General features: G+C 42.6%; 1 protein-coding gene across 8 annotated transcripts in view; it reads left to right on the top strand.

Annotated features, from left to right (window-relative positions):
- Positions 1-21771, top strand: part of sugct (succinyl-CoA:glutarate-CoA transferase) — a 249022-nt gene that overhangs the window by 150422 nt on the left and 76829 nt on the right. The gene's annotated exons all lie outside the window — the stretch shown is intronic.

The following is a 21771-nucleotide window of genomic DNA, read 5'->3' as shown; positions in this document are numbered from 1 at the left end:
CTATGTTCTTGTGGATTTATATAGAAAATTGGTGCAGCTTTGAATGATTTTATGTGTGGTATGATTGCTAGTTAGCCTATTGCAGATCTTTACAAACAATCCATCTACCACTATTGTCACTATGAATGGTGGATAGCGGGAAGGATAGACAGTTAGACTGGTAGATTATGTTGACCTGTGGTAAAATAAGCGCTGGGAAAAGCGTAGTGCATAAGGGAAGTACTAAAACACCTTGATAGGGGGCGTAAGAAAGCAGATTATGAAATGTGTCTAAGATGGAAGAAATTATATAGTAAAACCTGCAAAATGGCGAATGTAAACCATGGAAAATACACACTACCCTCCCCTGTGCCCAATAAAAAACCAGACAACCCTCCCCAATGCAAAAACAAAGTTAGACAACCCTCTCCTATTATGGACCCCTAAGTCCTTTGGAGAAAAGAGACTCTCGAAGCATTCTGTGTAACTACAACACATACAGTATCTAACTCTGATAACCCCTGATTCCTCACACAGTGTGCCGAGTAGTGACATTCGTAGTCCCCCCCCCCAAAAAAGCTACAAAACCTCCCAAACTCATTTACCTCCCTGGTGATAAAATAAGTTTAGGTTGTGGATCACAGCTGATGAAAACATGAAATCTAATGTGAAAGTAAAATGCAAAACGGAAGTGACTGCTTTGACACCATCCACATATAGAAGCTCTTTATCAGTATATTTTAGGGATAAAAATGCATAATCGTGGATCCCAACCTTTATCCCCAGAAACTCATGTGGATGTAGATTGTATTTTGTGTAAATATTTGAACTCGCAGCAGCACATTGCACTGATTAGAGTGCAAAAGCCTGCCGTCTGATTTTCAGGGGCAAATCATTCATTGCTGGGGTTCTCTACAAGGGCGCCACATGCTCAAATCAGCCTCGGTCTATCTGGCAGTAATATAACATGGATTTCCTATGGTGCAGAGAGAGGAAATCGGCCCAGATTCTCACAGACAGAGAACTGCTTGGGAAATAAAGAGCTTAAGCGGTCATTCAATGTTTCCGTTAGGTTCAAAGACACCAAATGTACTGTATTTTCTGTAGCCGGCAGTGTTGAAAATATGGGCGATTCCCTGACTTGTTGGCCCTTGGGTAAGAGGAACAAAACAAAAGGTGGCTCAGGGGAAGGGGAGGGAAACCCTTCCGTCAGGCGGCACCTCTGGATTCAACTTGCCCAAGAAAAGAAAACGGCTCTGTATGGCCAAGAGGCCGAGCACAGACAGACAGGGTCTACTTTATGTGTATACAGGTGGGCTTGTACTCAATAGCCATACAGCTGGCAGAGGGAAGCCCAGTCTGGAAAGAGAATGATACGAGAGTAAAAGTAAGAGGGAATGAGAGAAAGGGATGGAGGAGAGGTGATAAAAGCAATGAACAGGATCCCCAGTCCTCCCATGTTCTGTTGGGACAGGCATAGGCTAAAAAACTAAGGGAGAAGCTGCCGGCTCTCGGAGGTTCAGGGTAAATTGTGAAAACACTGATGGATCAGGGTTGAGGTTGATAAGCTAAACTTTCCTTCCTGAACTATCTATGATAGAATCAGAATGTCTTTCCCATTTGGAATTTTTTTTGCCCATCCCCGAGAGGGACAGGCACTCTAGTCAACAAGCGATGATTCGCTTGACAGCAGAGCTCAGGGCAAACAGGTGCATGAAATTGCATAACTTGTTTAAGCCGGACCAGATATCTTCCTCACTTATCATTCACAAAAGCCCTGCCTCCTTAGTCTCTAGTGATTGTTCCTTTTCAATCCTTCCCTTTCCTAATAAACAGTTTTCTGACAACTGAGCACGTGACTGCCTGAACCTAAGCTTGTGAGGAATTCTAATGTTTAATTCTGTGACAATGTAAATCTACATTAGTGGTGGAGACCAAATTCTGACAGACTAAACACACTGGCTTTAAAAATATATATATTTTGGGCTGTCAAAACCTCAGTCACATCCTTGTGTGTGAGAGTAAGTGCATTGGCTAAGAGCAAAAGGCCATGTGACACTAAGACCCCGGCATGTGTTGGAGTGTGTGAAAGAGAGAGACTGCAGGGAAAGGAACCACGGAGGAGGACCGTCCTGTAATTCAGCCTGTCAAGCTGCTATTGTGGTCTCCAATTATATGAAGGAGAGATCCGTTCACACGGATTCTCCTCTCGGTCACTTTCCACTGTCATCCTCCAACAGAGCTGACATACTGTAAGACGATAAGAACAAATGAATTACGAGAACAGTATATTCTGTCCACCTGGGTTTTCCATTTACTGTACTTTCCCATGTAAGGAGTCATGTTGTTGTATAGTTAACTCTGCGGAAAGGGTCCCCCAAAATGATGAAGATTTACAGGGCATAATAAAATCAGTCATTACTGTAGTCAAAACAAACATTTTCTGAGACACTCAGGGCGGCGCATAAATGGCCCAGCGTCGTCCGGGTTTGGCCGGGGTTGGTCGTCACTGTAAATAAGAATTTGTTCTTAACTGACTTGCCTAGTTAAATAAAGGTTAAATAAAAACACATGAACGTCATTTGGAGATTGAGTACTCATAATCAGAAACGTCTTTTAACAGACCTCCAAACACCACAAGGAAGCCATTTATTTTATTTGTAATGTCAGCGTCTTCCTGCATGAGGAAGTACATATACAGTGCCTTGCAAAAGTATTCTTCTTGCTTGGCGTTTTTCCTATTTTGTTGCATTACAACCTGTAATTTCAATGGATTTTTATTTGGATTTTCACGTAATGGACATACACAAAATAGCCCAAATTGGTGAAGTGAAATGAAAAAAATAAGGTTTAAAAAAATGCTAAAAAATAAATAACGGAAAAGTGGTGCATGCATATGTACTCACCCCCTTTGCTATGAAGCCCCTAAATAAGATCTGGTGCAACCAATTACCTTCAGAAGTCACATAATTAGTTAAATAAAGTCCACCTGTGTGCAATCTCAGTGTCACATGATCTGTCACATGATCTCAGTATATATACACCTGTTCTGAAAAGCCCCAGAGTCTGCAACACCACTAAGCAAGGGGCACCACCAAGCAAGCGGCACCATGAAGACCAAGGAGCTCTCCAAACAAGTCAGGGACAAAGTTGTGGAGAAGTACAGATCAGGGTTGGGTTATAAAAAAAATATCAGAAACTTTGAACATCCAACGGAGCACCATTAAATACATTCTTAAAAAATTGAAAGAATATGGCACCACAACAAACCTGCCATGAGAGGGCCGCCCACCAAAACTCACGGACCAGGCAAGGAGGGCATTAATCAGAGAGGCAACAAAGAGACCAAAGATAACCCTGAAGGAGCTGCAAAGCTCCACAGCGGAGATTGGAATATCTGTCCATAGGACCACTTTAAGCCGTACACTCCACAGAGCTGGGCTTTACAGAAGAGTGGCCAGAAAAGAAGCCATTGCTTTAAGAAAAGAATAAGCAAACCCGTTTGGTGTTCGCCAAAAGTCATGTGGGAGACTCCCCAAACATATGGAAGAAGGTACTCTGGTCAGATGAGACTAAAATTGAGCTTTTTGGCCATCAAGGAAAACGCTATGTCTGGCGCAAACCCAACACCTCTGATCACCCCTAGAACACCATCCCCACAGTGAAGCATGGTGGTGGCAGCATCATGCTGTGGGGATGTTTTTTATCGGCAGGGACTGGGAAACTGGTCAGAATTGAAGGAATGATGGATGGCGCTAAATACAGGGAAATTATTGAGGGAAACCTGTTTCAGTCTTCCAGAGATATGAGACTGGGACGGAGGTTCACCTTCCAGCAGGACAATGACCCTAAGCACACTGCTAAAGCAACACTTGAGTGGTTTAAGGGGAAACATTGAAATGTCTTGGAATGGCCTAGTCAAAGCCCAGACATCATTCCAATTGAGAATCTGTGGTATTACTTAAAGATTGCTGTACACCAGCGGAACCCATTCAACTTGAAGGAGCTGGAGCAGTTTTGCCTTGAAGAATGGGCAAAAATCCCAGTGACTAGATGTGCTAAGCTTATAGAGACATACCCCAAGAGACTTGCAGCTGTAATTGCTGCAAAAGGTGGCACTACAAAGTATTTACTTTGGGAGGGTGAATAGTTATGCACGCTCAGGTTTTCTGTTTTTTTGTCTTATTTGTTGTTTGTTTCACCCCAAAAAATATTTTGCATCTTCAAAGTGGTAGGCATGTTGTGTAAATCAAATCATACAAACAAAAAAACTATTTTAATTCCAGGTTGTAAGGCAACAAAATAGGAAAAATGCCAAGGGGGTTGAATACTTTCGCAAGCCACTGTATGCATAACATTTTGATTGGCCAGGATAAGAGGAAATTATATGGCCCATATGAAATCAATGTAAAATATTATGACCAAAAGTAATGGCATATTAGGGTGGTTAGAATACATATCCGGAGGCAATCACAATTGCAAACATTATTGCTTATATTCATTAGAGTAATTAACATTCTGAAAGTATACAAAAACATATCACTAATCAAATCCATGCATTGTGGTGAGCATTTAAAGGAAACATTATCCTAGAGTTGGTTTGTACAGTAGGTCTCATGTCAATCTTCAGATGAGGGATGCTGTTGTAAGGTTAGTTGGTTGTAAGGTTAGTTGGCAACAGGCTGCCAACTCCTAACCATGATTTGTAAAGAAAATGCTATACAACCGCTTTGTTCCATCCCATCCCTCTGTAGTTGTATCGGTTCACTGACAGGGATAATTTGTCAACATTGCCCTCATTACCTGGGCATTTACAACTCCTGCTGTTCTGTGATTGCCTTGGGCGAAAGGAGAAACCAGAAATGTGGCTGTTTAGGTTAATGCTGGCTAAGCGCTTCCATGTTGGCTTTTATTGCGTTTCTAGACTTCTAGGTCATCAGTAAAACTGGAATCTGGGTATTCAAAACAATGTTTTTGCTCAATTCTGACATTCAGAATGGGGCATAGAAGGATGTATAGGTGAATCAATTTGATAGGTAAACGGAATGAGATGCGGTAATGGCAAAGTAGGCTCTCTGAATGCAACGTGGGCACATCTGGGTTTTTATTTATATGATGTATGGTCTAGAAACTGCTGTCAGATCTTCTTCACTGGACTTATCATTCCAGCTGTTGGAGATGCTCTGTGACGTTTTAGATGTAACCTGCTCTTTTGCATTGCAGTGTCATCTCATTTCACCCTTATGGTAACTATTTATTTAAAGTTATACAACGGGTGGGTCTAATCCTGAATGCTGATTGGTTAAAACCACATACCACCGGCTAAATCTACGACGTTGAAATGCCTGTTCACTCTGTTCCATCTGACTGCGCAATCCACTGTCTCATCAGCCCAGTCAGGCAATTTATAAACTTGATCTCCACTATTAAAAGCATCTAGACATTATCTCACATTTCTTTTAGACTAACATTTCGTTTTCAACAGTGGAGATTTGTATAAACCTTGCTGTCTGTCTCGCTGACATTTGCAACATTGTTTCAATATTCAAATTCGATCTCCAGCTGTCCCATAGTAATGAACGTGTCAGGAGTCGGCATGAGACAGACAGGCAGGCAGTGTTTCTCATCCAGTCGAAATCATGAATCAGCATAATTTTTATGGATATATACAAAGAATTATCAATAGAAAACAGGTAAAACGAAACGAAGTGCAGCTAGTTTGCTGGCTTTCCAGCTTCAGTTTGAACTGATTGTGTTAGCTGTGTTGTTGGCTAGCTCCTCTGAACAACAGTGTCCTGACGAGAGAACACATTTTCTACGCCAGGCGAAATTGCACATCTTTAGCTCATTGTTATGGATGTATCCAAATAAATATAATTAGAAAACAGCTTAAACAAACGCAAATGCAGCTACTTTGTTGTTATTCTGGCTGCAATGTTTAACGTGACTGTAAGTTAGCTGTAGTTGGCTAGCAAGCAAGGGATAAGAACATTTTCAGCCAGTATGGCAATGGAACATTTAGAACAAACAACTGGGTCGTGTCCATAGATACAGAACAAAAAGACTGAACGACTGGGTCGCGTCTCTGGCAACCGAACCGATAGAATGAACGACCAGCCGGCTTGGGTAGCAACCCTAGATTTGTGTTGGGACTATATCTTGTGGATGGTAAAAATACTATGAATAAATTAATCAAAATAACATTTTTTATGAAAATATGTAAATATTATTTGAATATGTTGGTAACCCGTTGTATAAAAGTGATAATGCCCTTGAAGCCGGTGTTTGGAGGATATATTGGCACGGTTTGCCTGCCCTCGACTTCGTCTCAGGCCTATCAACACCCGTCAATATATCCTCCAAACACCGGCTTCTCTGGCATTATCACTTAAGTACATAATGACTTAATAACACACAATCTACTTAATTGCAAACTCCACTTAAAGCCTGTTTGGTGAACTATTTAATTACCGCTATAGTATGTAGTAAATGTGTTGTCAATATTTAATAACTCAACAACCATGGTGACACAAATGTACCACTATTTGTCTGGAAACAATGCCTGCTGTCCAAGTGGATAATATTACAGTACATGGATTTAATTATTTAAAAATAATAATTAATATACTGAACAAAAATATTAACGCAACATACAACAATTTCAGTTACAGGTCATATAAGGAAATCAGTCAATTGAAATAAATGCATTAGGCCCGAGTCTATGGATTTCACATGACTGTGCAGGGGCTTAGCCATGGGTGGGCCTTGGAGGGCATAGGCCCACCCACTGGGGAGCCAGGCCAGCCAATCAAAGTGAGTTTTCTCCACAAAAGGGCTTTATTACAGACATAAATACTCCTCAGTTTCATCAGCTGTCCGGGTGGCTGGTCTCAGATGACGTGGGCTGGCGTTGTTACATGTGGTCTCCGGTTGTTAGGCCGGTTGGACGTACTGCCAAATTCTCTAAAATGACATTGGAGGCGGCTTGTGGTAGAGAAATGAACAATAAATTATCTGGCAACAGCTCTAGTGGACATTCCTGCAGTCAGCATGACAATTGCAGGCTCCCTCAAAACTTGAAACATCTGTGACATTGTGTTGTGTGACAAAACTGCACATTTTGGTGTGGCATGTTATTGTCCCCAGGAAAAGGTGCACCTGTTTAATTATCATGCTGTTTAATCAGCTTCTTGATATGCCACACCTGTCAGGTGGATTTTAGAGAATTTGAGAGAAATACGTTTTTTGTGTGTGTGGAACATTTCTGGGATCTTTTATTTCAGCTCATGAAACATGGGACCAACACTTTACATGTTGTGTTTATATTTTTGTTCAGTATAGATAGAACACTAGTAACACAAAGCACTAGAGCAGAATTTCCCCCCCAAACGACAGACTTTTACGGGCCTCTAACATTAAGATAAACGGGCGTACTGCTTGCAAGCCTACCAACTGAGGGAAGCAGGCCATTGTAAATTCATAAATTTGATCTCCCATTGTAAGGCCAATATCATGAGCAGAGGCCTCCATGGTGACTCTTGTTGCAATGTGATAGGAATGCGCTTAGCAGTGTGGATTTGTGCCACCCCATATTCATTCCCTTCTTTGCCTTTGCGCTTTTGAGATTGGCATGTTTGCTTTGACATAAATCCTCTCTTATTGCACCCAGAAATTCCAGCCCCACTCTGACTTGATACTTCACACATCTCTCAAAGGGATGCCCATGCTTGCCGGATTCCATCCCTTTTGTTCCCTTTAATTGTTATAAATAGATGGACTCCCTTACGGAAAAACCACATGATTTCACGTGGCAAATCTCATGATTTCAGATGTGAAATTTCAGATGTGAAATCATGTGAAAACTTGTTTTTGGAACACTTCACATGACATTTTCATACATGAAAACGTGGTTTTGGAACACTTCATATGTGACATTTCACATGTGAAATCATGTGTTTTTTAGCACTTCACATGTGACATTTCAATGTACATCACGTGTGACATTTTACATGTGAAAACGTGTTTTTGGAACATTTCATGTGACATTTCACATGTGAAAACGTGTTTTTGGATCACTTCACATGTGAAATGTCACATGTGAATTCATGTGCAAGTTAAATTGCACATGTGAAATCATGTGCAGACACATGTGAAGTGATCCAAAATCACGTTTTCACATGTGAAATGTCACATGAAATGTTCCAAAAACACGTTTTCACATGTAAAATGTCACACGTGATGTGTTCCAAAAACATGTTTTCACATTGAAATGTCACATGTGAAGTGCACATGTGAAGAAATGTCCCCCCCCCCCCACCCCACAGCGGAGTCACTCACCACCTTTCGGAGACATTTGAAACCCCACCTCTTTAAGGAATACCTGGGATAGGATAAAGTAATCCTTCTACCCCCCCCCCCCCCCCCCCCCCCTCACACACAGCGGAGTCGCTCACCACCTTCCGGAGACATTTGAAACCCCACCTCTTTAAGGAATACCTGGGATAGGATAAAGTAATCCTTCTACCCCCCACACACACACACACAGCGGAGTCGCTCACCACCTTCCGGAGACATTTGAAACCCCACCTCTTTAAGGAATACCTGGGATAGGATAAAGTAATCCTTCACCCCCCCAAAAAAAATTATAATAATTGTAAAGTGGTTATCCCACTGGCTATAGGGTGAATGCATCAATTTGTGAGTCGCTCTGGACTAGAGCGTCTGCTAAATGACGTAAATGTGCCCTTGAGCAAGGCACTTAACCCTAATTGCTCCTGTAAGTCGCTCTGGATAAGAGCGTCTGCTAAATGACTAAAATGTAAATGTAAATGTAATGTTTTTGGAACACTTCACATGAGATAATGTTGTCACGTGCAGTTTCATGTTATCACATGATGAAATGTACATCCCCATGTGTCACATTTATTTCACATTTATTTCATGAGAACATCAATTCACATGTTTAGTTTCATGCTCTTCAGCTTAAATATGACTCAACCTGGGATTTGAACTCACAACCTCTGGATTTGAGGTGCGCTGACCTTTCTGCTGCACCACAGTCTATAACATTCCCCTACACATTCATTACCTATAATACAGTTTGCTTGTGAAAGTAATCACCCACCTTGGGATTTGTCCTATTTTGTTGCCTTACAACCTGGAATAAATAAAAAAATTGAGGGGTTTGTATCATTTGATTTACACAACATGCCTACCACTTTGAAGATGCAAAATATTGAAAACATGTGTGTGCATAACTATTCACCCAACCTAAGTCAATACTTTGTAGAGCCACCTTTTGCAGCAATTACAGCTGCAAGTCTCTTGGGGTATGTCTCTATAAGCTTGGCACATCTAGCCACTGGGATTTTTGCCCATTCTTCAAGGCAAAACTGCTCCAGCTCCTTCAAGTTGGATGGGTTCCGCTGGTGTACAGTAATCTTTAAGTCATACCACATATTCTGAATTGGATTGAGGTCTGGGCTTTGACTAGGCCATTCCAATACATTTAAAGGTTTCCCATTAAACCACTTGAGTGTTGCTTTAGCAGTATGCTTAGGGTCATTGTCCTGCTGGAAGGTGAACCTCCGTCCCAGTCTCAAATCTCTGGAAGACTGAAACAGGTTTCCCTCAAGAATTTCCCTGTATTTAGCGCCATCCATCATTCCTTCAATTCTGACCAGTTTCCCAGTCCCTGCCGATGAAAAACATCCCCACAGCATGATGCTGCCACCACCATGCTTCACTGGTGTTCTTGTGGTGATGAGAGGTGTTGGGTTTGTGCCAGACGTAGCGTTTTCCTTGATGGCCAAAAAGCAACATCTGTTCAACGTCTCTTCTGACCAGAGTACTTTCTTCCATATGTTTGGGGAGTCTCCCACATGCCTTTTGGCGAACACCAAACGTGTTTGCTTATTTCTTCTCTTTAAGCAATGGCTTTTTTCTGGCCACTCTTCCGTAAATCCCAGCTCTGTGGCATGTACGGCTTAAAGTGGTCCTATGGACAGATACTCCAATCTCCGCTGTGGAGCTTTGCAGCTCCTTCAGGGTTATCTTTGGTCTCTTTGTTGCCTCTCTGATTAATGCCGTCCTTGCCTGGTCCGTGAGTTTTGGTGGGCGGCCCTCTCTTGGCAGGTTTGTTGTGGTGCCATATTCTTTCAATTCTTTAATAATGGATTTAATGGTGCTCCGTGGGATGTTCAAAGTTTCTTTTTTTTTTTTATAACCCAACCCTGATCTGTACTTCTCCACAACATTGTCCCTGACCTGTTTGGAGAGCTCCTTGGTCTTCATGGTGCCGCTTGCTTGGTGGTGCCCCTTGCTTAGTGGTGTTGCAGACTCCGGGGCCTTTCAGAACAGGTGTATATATACTGAGATCATGTGTCAGATCATGTCACACATGGATTGCACACAGGTGGACTTTATTTAACTAATTATGTGACTTCTGAAGGTAAGTGGTTGCACCAGATCTTATTTAGGGGCTTCATAGCAAAGCAGGTGAATCCATATGCACGCACCACTTTTCCGTAATTTATTTTGTTGAATCTTTTGAAACAAGTTATTTTTTTCATTTCACTTCACCAATTTGAACTATTTTGTGTATGTCCATTACATGGAATCCAAATAAAAATCCATTTAAATTACAGGTTGTAATGCAACAAAATAGGAAAAATGCCAACGGGGATGAATACTTTTGCAAGGCACTGTACATCTGTGCACTTACCAAAATGCCATCTGCATTCCTATTTTACTAATCAGTTAATCTGCCTATTCTCTCATCATTGATTTAATTTACTTATTTCAGAAATGTGAGGATTTTCTGTATACATAGTTGTCTAATGTTGGTGGGGCATATTATTATGTTTCAATGTTACTCCTGAGTCACCATGATAAATATAATTGATTTTCTTGAGTGTATTTTAAACAGAGCTGAGATTTACTTTGAAGTCCAAAGTGTGGGAATACAGGTGAAATCAGTCATTGACACAGACGTGGTGGCATAGCAGAAAGATCGGAATGCTTGAACCAAGAGGTATTGTGAAAATTCCAGGTTGAATAATAATTTCTATATAAATAAACATACAGAATGTATTCATGTATGTCATGTAGTCATGTAGTATGTAAAATATGTACGTTAAAAACAATGTACACTGAGTATACAAAACATTAAGAACACCTGCTCATTCCATGACATAGACTGACCATCCCTTTTTGATGTCACTTGTTAAATCCACTTCTATCAGTTTAGATGAAGGGGAGTAGACAGGTAAAAAAAAGATTTTTAAGCCATGAGACAATTGAGACATGGATTATGTATGTGTGCCATTCAGAGGGTGAATGGGCAAGACAAGAAATGTAAGTGCCTTTGAACGGGATATGGTAGTAGGTGCCAGGCGCACCAGTTTCTGTCAAGAACTGCAACGCTGCTGGGTTTTTCATGCTCAACAGTTTCCTGTGAAACTCAATATTAGGTAAGTATATTCACTGTATGTTAAAAGCACTGTGTGTATCATAATGACTCATTTTTGTTTTCACATGTGAAATTTCACATGTGAAGTGTTCCAAAAACACATGATTTGTCATGTGAAATGTCACATCTGAAATCATGTGGTTTTCCACATGTGAAATCATGTGTTTTTTCCGTAAGGGCATAACCAAGTCTCAGGCATACAGTGAGGGAAAAAAGTATTTGATCCCCTGCTGATTTTGTACGTTTGCCCACTTACAAAGACATGATCAGTCTATAATTTTATGGGTAGGTTTATTTGAACAGTGAGAGACAGAATAACAAAACAAAAATCCTGAAAAACGCATGTCAAAAATGTTATAAATTGATTTGTATTTTAATGAGGGAAATAAGTATTTGACCCCTCTGCAAAACATGATTTAGTACTTGGTGGCAAAACCCTTGTTGGCAATCAAAGAGGTCAGACATTTCTTGTAGTTGGCCACCAGGTTTGCACACATCTCAGGAGGGATTTTGTCCCACTCCTCTTTGCAGATCTTCTCCAAGTCATTAAGGTTCGAGGCTGACGTTTGGCAACTCGAACCTTCAGCTCCTTCCACTGATTTTCTATGGGATTAAGGTCTGGAGACTGGCTAGGCCACTCCAGGACCTTAATGTGCTTCGTCTTGAGCCACTCCTTTGTTGCCTTGGCCGTGTGTTTTGGGTCATTGTCATGCTGGAATACCCATCCACGACCCATTTTCAATGCCCTGGCTGAGGGAAGGAGGTTCTCACCCAAGATTTGACGGTACATGGCCCCGTCCATCGTCTCTTTGATGCGGTGAAGTTGTCCTGTCCCCTTAACAGAAAAACACCCCCAAAGCATAATGTTTCCACCTCCATGTTTGACGGTGGAGATGGCGTTATTGGGGTCATAGGCAGCATTCCTCCTCCTCCAAACACGGCGAGTTGAGTTGATGCCAAAGAGCTCCATTTTGGTCTCATCTGACCACAACACTTTCACCCAGTTCTCCTCTGATTCATTCAGATGTTCATTGGCAAACTTCAGACGGGTGTGTATATGTGCTTTCTTGAGCAGGGGGACCTTGCGGGCGCTGCAGGATTTCAGTCCTTCACGGCGTAGTGTGTTACCAATTGTTTTCTTGGTGACTATGGTCCCAGCTGCCTTGAGATCATTGACAAGATCCTCCCATATAGTTCTGGGCTGATTCCTCACCGTTCTCATGATCATTGCAACTCCACGAGGTGAGATCTTGCATGGAGCCCCAGGCCGAGGGAGATTTACAGTTATTTTGTGTTTCTTCCATTTGCGAATAATCGCACCAACTGTTGTCACCTTCTCACCAAGCTGCTTGGCGATGGTCTTGTAGCCCATTCCAGCCTTGTGTAGGTCTACAATCTTGTCCCTGACATCATTGGAGAGCTCTTTGGTCTTGGCCATGATGTAGAGTTTGGAATCGGATTGATTGATTGCTTCTGTGGACAGGTGTCTTTTATACAGGTAACAAGCTGAGATTAGGAGCACTCCCTTTAAGAGTGTGCACCTAATCTCAGCTCGTTACCTGTATAAAAGACACCTGGGAGCCAGAAATCTTTTTGATTGAGAGGGGGCAAATACTTTTTTACCTCATTAAAATGCAAATCAATTTATAACGTTTTTGACATGCGTTTTTCATGATTTTTTGTTGTAATTCTGTCTCTCACTGTTCAAATAAACCTACCATTAAAATTATAGACTGATCATTTCTTTGTCAGTGGGCAAACGTACAAAATCAGCAGGGGATCAAATAATTTTTTCCCTCACTGTAGCCATGTCCTTTTTCATTAACCAATGAATTTTAAGCCAGATTTGAAGAATGTCACAGCATTTGTATTTCTCTGCGATACCAGAATGGCTTCCAATATGCAGACAGGCATTTCTGCTTTTACACTTCCAGACATACAGTACATACAAGTGTTTCTACACAGAGACACAACGTGTCACTGATTCATTGGCGTACAGAGAGCACAATCAATTTTACTCTAGATGTCCCGTTGACAGTTAGACCTAATGACTCCATGTAATAGCTCCTGCCCCTGAAATAGGTATTTTATCATTCATTTCCCATCCATATCCTGTCACATATTTACAGTTTTTTCCAATGTATATGTCGGGGAAAAAACATATTTGAATGCACAAAACAAACGTATATATGATGTTTAAATTAAAGCCATCGATCAATGTTGATCCATATAAATGTTTTCCCCTCGCCTCCCACGCAACCAGAGAGGTTCCCAAGCAGATCCTTGTGAAGAGCGCGGCAGTAGAGGAGGCAGCGAGGCGTCGTTGGATGAAAGGAGGCATTGGAGGCAGGCCCCGCAGCTGTTAAAAATGAGAGACACACTAATAAACAGGGATTTTACTGTGTGCAGACACAGAGGCGTAAAGTGAACCCTGTTTCAAGTGTGCGTCGGGGGCAATGTGAGACACGTGGCGCTCATGTGCCACCTTTTTCATTTCCACTGACATTGCGGTTTCCATGATATTGTTTGATTATCTGTCAAATCCTTGTAACGAGGTGGCAGCTGTCGAGTTCAATATCAGCATATGGATAAGCTGTGAATTTAAATGTTTATTTTCCTATCGCTCCCTCACTTAATCATGTATCTAGGAGATCGACTTTCTTGGATTACTGTTTGGAGGATGGGATAAGGTTTTTTAAGCTACCGTTTTATCTTACGTTCTCTGAACAGTTTTCCCATCTATTATTACAACACGCCTAGATGGCGCTGTGTCAAGTGTTTATCCTTTACAATATTATAGCACATTTCTCAAGAGGTTCAGATCTCTTGGCATAAAGACTAACATGTAGGGTTGACACAGTTGCTGGACCTGGGTTTTGGTCCCAGACCAGGCTAACCCAAATTCGCTGCAATATTTCTGTTGACCATGTGGCCACCTAGTCATTCATGTGCAGTTTTCATTTCAGACTGCAAATCTTATTTCCACACTTTTATGAAGTTGCTGGATAAGTTTGTAAGGTAGAAGTCAAACTCTGGGTTCAATTCAATCGAACAATCTGTGTTTAACACACCTTATATCCTGGGGTCGAATGGAAAGGTTCTGGGCACTGTCAAAATACCAGATGGTCTCCTCTTAAATTTGGATGCTTCATTTCTTTTAGTTTCCATTTGAGACAGAATCTGTTAACAAAGATGGCAGGTTTTATTGAATCAGTCCCAAAGTCAACTCCAGTCTTCTCCAGGTAGTGCTACTGTCATGGCTCCCCCCGTTAAAGGAAGTACACACCATTCCACCATTCGTCTTCAGGGAGAGACTCATCGTTCTGTCTTTTGAATAAGGAATTCCTGTCTTTAATCATTGTCCAACATATTGGGGTTAATGGGTTTATGGGCCTAGACCGGAAATTCAGAGCCAGAAGAGCTTTTTGGTATTACAGCAGTTGGAAGAGTAAACCATCTTAAAATTTGATATACATTTCTAGATACCAACTGATTCAGCTGTCTAAACAGGCAGCAGCACTTTATATCTCTCTGTGCAATCTGTTTCATATTCATAAGACATACACACAAGCAGGAGAAATTGGAACCAAATGTGGGAAAGTGATCTCCTCTGCGGCGCCTCCGAAAGTGCAACAACACATGTACAGTATGGTGTGATGACTTTGCTGTACATTATCCTAAAGTTAGCCTGTCATGACCCCTGTGAGTGCGGACCAGGCTGCTGTTTTTAAGACTGCCTCACACATTGGCCTCACTCGTTTATAAGGGACTTATTCTCACCTGAAAAGATAGACAGAGTGATCCATTGATATACCTGAAAATAAGGCCAGAGATAACTACCAGTTAGTACTCCATAAAAACCTCCTTCCCTCTGTCTCTCGGTCTCACTCATTCATTAAATGTGCGTTATATAGCAAACCAAGTGGTGAGGCTGCTTTAAGTCAAATGTATGTGCATTCTCTGTGCACAGGCTGAGAGTAATTTTGTCTTGGACTGTTTTGAGTGCAATATGCTGGCATTCTGTTAACTCCATGCCCCTGGCATTCAAAGCATCAGCAAACTTGCGCTGAACTATGGCTGGTGGTGAACACACAAAGCGGCTGCAGTGTCAGTTGTGTGTGTGACTCTAATGTTGCGGTTAGACGAGGGACGCAAAAAACGTCCCGTCATACCAGTCGGCATAAAGGGACAAGAAAGCAAGAAAGATGGTGACGGCAAAAGCAAGCCAGCACGACGGTATGCGTTGCTATGGTGATTTCAGTAAACAAACAGTGCAAATCAACATCCGGTAGAAAACAATGCTACAGCTGATGGCAAAAGTTTCAATATTTTTACTTTGGCAGGAAGTCCCGTCTACCGTGGCGGCTGACGGCATTCAACGGCAGCCTCAACAGCATTTATGCTCTCATTGAAAACAATGACATCAAGTTTGCCGTCTATCTCGTACCATGTAAACGCGCCATAAGTGGGCTCTGGTGTGCATGACCTACCCCGACATGGAGGATGCAGATACCAATGGGAAAGGAGGAGACAGAGACTCATGTCCCGGCAGACTGACGCAAACCCACCTCTAGCTCATTACCAATGAGTGCACCACCACATATCGGCTGTCCCGTAGAGCGAGAGAGGAGAGAGAGGTGCCACGTGAATCAGCACCATGCAGCCTCTAAATATAACATGGAGGAGAGGCGCACTCCCTTGACGCTATCGCCGTGGTGATCTGCTCCGAGGGTCAACGAGTCCATTACGATGAGAGAGCGAGAGTGTCACACATGTCTGGTGTTCTGACTCTTCGTCCTTATGTAACTGTCTGACTTCAGCTTGCCCACACTGTGATGTATAGCGCTAATTATCCTAAGTTAGTTTGACATTATATGCACGGTGCATAGAACGGACTACATATCCTCCTTGTGAAGAGGGTTCTAGTCTTGAGCACTATCCTACCCTTGAGCACTTTCTATCATGGCCCTCTACATTGAGTGTCCCACTGTCATGTCATAAAAATGAATAAAGTATGGAAGGTCAGAATTCCGATCTTCTGTTCAAAAATAGGAAACCCATGGCATGATAGACGTGGAATAGAGTAAAACTGGTTTGAACCGCTGACAATTGATGGTGTCATTGTGAACCGTGACTCTCATGCCCTATGAACACTCATAAACGAAGATGTGCATCTCGTCCAGACCGAGGAGTACAATAACCTTATGGTTATATATTAAATACTTTCCAATACTTGAGCTGCACACCTCAAATATTTTCAACTTGTAATTTTCAACTGACCCAGGTCTGATCTTGTCCTTGCACTTCTTATGGATAGAAGTGTTAATTAGCCACAGCATGCCAGGAAGTGTTGTGATAAGAAAGCTACCTTGCCCTGTTCAGACCAACCCTGATGCCATCTCATTTAGCCAAATCTGGCTAAATAAAAAACTGTAAAACGGCACAGTATGGTAACAGTTGTGTCATCCTATGTTCGACCAACTGACATAACGCTTACCACTGCGAGCGTCTATGGATTTCACATGACTGGGCAGGGGCGTAGCCATGTGTGGGCCTGGAAAGGCATAGGCCCACCCACTTGGGAGCCAGGCCCACCCACTGGGGAGCCAGGCCCAGCCATCAGAATGAGTTTTTCCTCACAAAAGGGATTTATTACAGACAGAAATACTCCTCAGTTTCATCAGCCGTCCAGGTGGCTGGTGTCAGACCATCAAACAGATGAAGAAGCCGGATGTGGAGGACCTGGGCTGTCGTGGTTACACGTGGTCTGCAGTTGTGAGGCCGGTTGGACATACTGTGAAATTCGACGTTGGAGGCGGCTTATGGTAGAGAAAATTACATTAAATTCTCTGGCAATGCAGACATCTGTGGCACTGTGTTTTAGAGTGGCCTTTTATTGTCCCCAAGCACAAGGTACACCTCTGTAATGATCATGCTCTTTAATTAGCTAATTGATATGCCACACCTGTCAGGTGGATGGATTATGCTCACTAACAGGGATGAAAACAAATTTGTGCCCAAAATTTGAGAGAAATAAGCTTTTTGTGCCAAATTTCTGGGATCTTTTATTTACAACACTTTACATGTTGCATTTATAATTTGCCATAAATGGTTGGTCTGACCAGAGCAACGTAGCTTTCTCATCACAACTCTTCTATCCAACTGTTGACATCACATTCCTAATGACATCTCTTACATTACATGACCAAAAGTACAGTGAGGTAAAAAAGTATTTGATCCCCTGCTGATTTTGTAGGTTTGCCCAATGACAAAGAAATGATCAGTCTATAATTTTAATGGTAGGTTTATTTGAACAGTGACAGACAGAATAACAACAAAAAAATCCAGAAAAACGCATGTCAAAAATGTTATAAATTGATTTTCATTTTAATGAGGGAAATAAGTATTTGACCCCTCTGCAAAACATGACTTAGTACTTGGTGGTAAAACCCTTGTTGGCAATCACAGAGGTCAGACGTTTCTTGTAGTTGGCCACCAGGTTTGCACACATCTCAGGAGGGATTTTGTCCCACTCCTCTTTGCAGATCTTCTCCAAGTCATTAAGGTTTTGAGTCTGACGTTTGGCAACTCGAACCTTCAGCTCCCTCCACAGATTTTCTATGGGATTAAGGTCTGGAGACTGGCTAGGCCACTCCAGGACCTTAATGTGCTTCTTCTTGAGCCACTCCTTTGTTGCCTTGGCGGTGTGTTTTGGGTCATGGTCATGTTGGAATACCCATCCACGACCCATTTTCAATGCCCTGGCTGAGGGAAGGAGGTTCTCATCCAAGATTTGACGGTACATGGCCCCATCCATCGTCCCTTTGATGCAGTGAAGTTGTCCTGTCCCCTTAGCAAAAAAACACCCCCAAAGCATAATGTTTCCACCTCCATGTTTGACGGTGGGGATGGTGTTCTTGGGGTCATATGCAGTATTCCTCCTCCTCCAAACACGGCGAGTTGAGTTGATGCCAAAGAGCTCCATTTTGTTCTCATCTGACCACAACACTTTCACTCAGTTCTCCTCTGAATCCTTCAGATGTTCATTGGCAAACTTCAGACGGGCATGTACAGTGGGGAAAAAAAGTATTTAGTCAGCCACCAATTGTGCAAGTTCTCCCACTTAAAAAGATGAGAGAGGCCTGTAATTTTCATCATAGGTACACGTCAACTATGACAGACAAAATGAGGGAAAAAAATCCAGAAAATCACATTGTAGGATTTTTAATGAATTTATTTGCAAATTATGGTGGAAAATAAGTATTTGGTCACCTACAAAAAAGCAAGATTGCTGGCTCTCACAGACCTGTAACTTCTTCTTTAAGAGGCTCCTCTGTCCTCCACTTGTTACCTGTATTAATGGCACCTGTTTGAACTTGTTATCAGTATAAAAGACACCTGTCCACAACCTCAAACAGTCACACTCCAAACTCCACTATGGCCAAGACCAAAGAGCTGTCAAAGGACACCAGAAACAAAATTGTAGACCTGCACCAGGCTGGGAAGACTGAATCTGCAATAGGTAAGCAGCTTGGTTTGAAGAAATCAACTGTGGGAGCAATTATTAGGAAATAGAAGACATACAAGACCACTGATAATCTCCCTCGATCTGGGGCTCCACGCAAGATCTCACCCCGTGGGGTCAAAATGATCACAAGAAGGGTGAGCAAAAATCCCAGAACCACACGGGGGGACCTAGTGAATGACCTGCAGAGAGCTGGGACCAAAGTAACAAAGCCTACCATCAGTAACACACTACGCCGCCAGGGACTCAAATCCTGCAGTGCGAGACGTGTCCCCCTGCTTAAGCCAGTACATGTCCAGGCCCGTCTGAAGTTTGCTAGAGTGCATTTGGATGATCCAGAAGAGGATTGGGAGAATGTCATATGGTCAGATGAAACCAAAATAGAACATTTTGGTAAAAACTCAACTCAGTCGTGTTTGGAGGACAAAGAATGCTGAGTTGCATCCAAAGAACACCATACCTACTGTGAAGCATGGGGGGTGGAAACATCATGCTTTGGGGCTGTTTTTCTGCAAAGGGACCAGGACGACTGATCCGTGTAAAGGAAAGAATGAATGGGGCCATGTATCTTGAGATTTTGAGTGAAAACCTCCTTCCATCAGCAAGGGCATTGAAGATGAAACGTGGCTGGGTCTTTCAGCATGACAATGATCCCAAACACACCGCCCGGGCAACGAAGGAGTGGCTTCGTAAGAAGCATTTCAAGGTCCTGGAGTGGCCTAGCCAGTCTCTAGATCTCAACCCCATAGAAAATCTTTGGAGGGGAGTTGAAAGTCCGTGTTGCCCAGCGACAGCCCCAAAACATCACTGCTCTAGAGGAGATCTGCATGGAGGAATGGGCCAAAATTCCAGCAACAGTGTGTGAAAACCTTGTGAAGACTTACAGAAAATGTTTGACCTGTGTCATTGCCAACAAAGGGTATATAACAAAGTATTGAGAAACTTTTGTTATTGACCAAATACTTATTTTCCACCATCATTTGCAAATAAATTCATTAAAAATCCTACAATGTGATTTTCTGGATTTTTTTTTCTCATTTTGTCTGTCATAGTTGACGTGTACCTATGATGAAAATTACAGGCCTCTCTCATCTTTTTAAGTGGGAGAACTTGCACAATTGGTGGCTGACTAAATACTTTTTTTCCCCACTGTATATGTGCTTTCGTGAGCAGGGGGACCTTGCGGGCGCTGCAGGATTTCAGTCTTTCACGGCGTAGTGTGTTGCCAATTGTTTTCTTGGTGACTATGGTCCCAGCTGCCTTGAGATCATTGACAAGATCATCCTGTGTAGTTCTGGCCTGATTCCTCACCGTTCTCATGATCATTGCAACTCCACGAGGTGAGATCTTGCATGGAGCCCCAGGCAGAGGGAGATTGACAGTTCTTTTGTGTTTCTTCCATTTGCGAATAATCTCACCAAGCTGCTTGGCGATGGTCTTGTAGCCCATTCCAGCCTTGTGTAGGTCTACAATCTTGTCCCTGACATCCTTGGAGAGCTCTTTGGTCTTGGCCATGGTGGAGAGTTTGGAATCTGATTGATTGATTGCTTCTGTGGACAGGTGTCTTTTATACAGGTAACAAACTGAGATTAGGAGCACTCCCTTTAAGAGTGTGCTCCTAATCTCAGCTCGTTACCTGTATAAAAGGCACCTGGGAGCCAGAAATCTTTCTGATTGAGAGAGGGTCAAATACTTATTTCCCTCATTAAAATGCAAATCAATTTATAAATTTTTTACATGTGTTGTTCTGGATTTTCTTGTTGTTATTCTGTCTCTTACTCTTCAAATAAACCTACCATTAAAAGTATAGACTGATCATTTCTTTGTCAGTGGGCAAACGTACAAAATCAGCAGGAGATCAAATACTTTTTTCCCTCACTGTATGTGGACACCTGCTCGTCGAACATCTCATTCCAAAATCATGGCCATTAATATGGAGTTGCCCCCCCCCCTGCTATAACTCTTCTGGAAGGCTTTTCACCAGATGTTGAAACATTGCTGCAGGGACTTGCTTCCATTCAGCCACAAGAGCATTATTGAGGTCAGGCACTGATGTTGGGCAATTAGGCCTGGCTCGCAGTTGGCGTTCCAATTCATCCCAAAGGTGTTCGTTGGGGTTGAGGTCAGGGCTCTGTGCAGGCCAGTCAAGTTCTTCCACACCGATCTCGACAAACCATTTCTGTATGGACCTCGCTTTGTGCTTGGGGGCATTGTCATGCTGAAACAGGAACAGGCCTTCCCCAAACTGTTGACACAAAGTTGGAAAAACATGATTGTCTAGAAAGTTATTGTATGGTGTAGCGTTAAGTTTTCACTTCAGTGGAACTAAGGGGCCGAGACCGAACCATGAAAAACAGCCCCAGACCATTGTTCCTCCTCCACTAAACTTTACAGTTGGCACTATGCATTGGGGCAGGTAGTGTATTTCTGACATCCGCCAAACCCAGATTTGTCCGTCGGACTGCCAGCTCTAGCGTGATTCATCACTCCAGAGAATGTGTTTCCACTGCTCCGGAGTCCAATGGCGGCGAGCTTTACACCACTCCAGCCGACGCTTGGCATTGTGCATGGTGATCTTAGGCTTGTGTGCGGCTGCTCGGCCATATAAATGCATTTCATGAAGCGCAGTTCTTGTGCTGACGTTGCTTCCAGAGGCAGTTTGGAACTCGGAAGTGAGTGTTGCAACCAAGTACAGACGATTTTTACGCGCTTCAGCACTCGGCGGTCCCGTTCTGTGAGCTTGTGTGGCCTACCACTTCACAGCTGAGCCTTTGTTGCTCCAGTTGACCGGGGCAGC

This window comes from Coregonus clupeaformis, chromosome 7 (genome assembly GCF_020615455.1).
Source record: "Coregonus clupeaformis isolate EN_2021a chromosome 7, ASM2061545v1, whole genome shotgun sequence".
NCBI lineage: Eukaryota > Metazoa > Chordata > Actinopteri > Salmoniformes > Salmonidae > Coregonus > Coregonus clupeaformis.
This window is presented reverse-complemented; position numbering and strand designations above follow the sequence as displayed.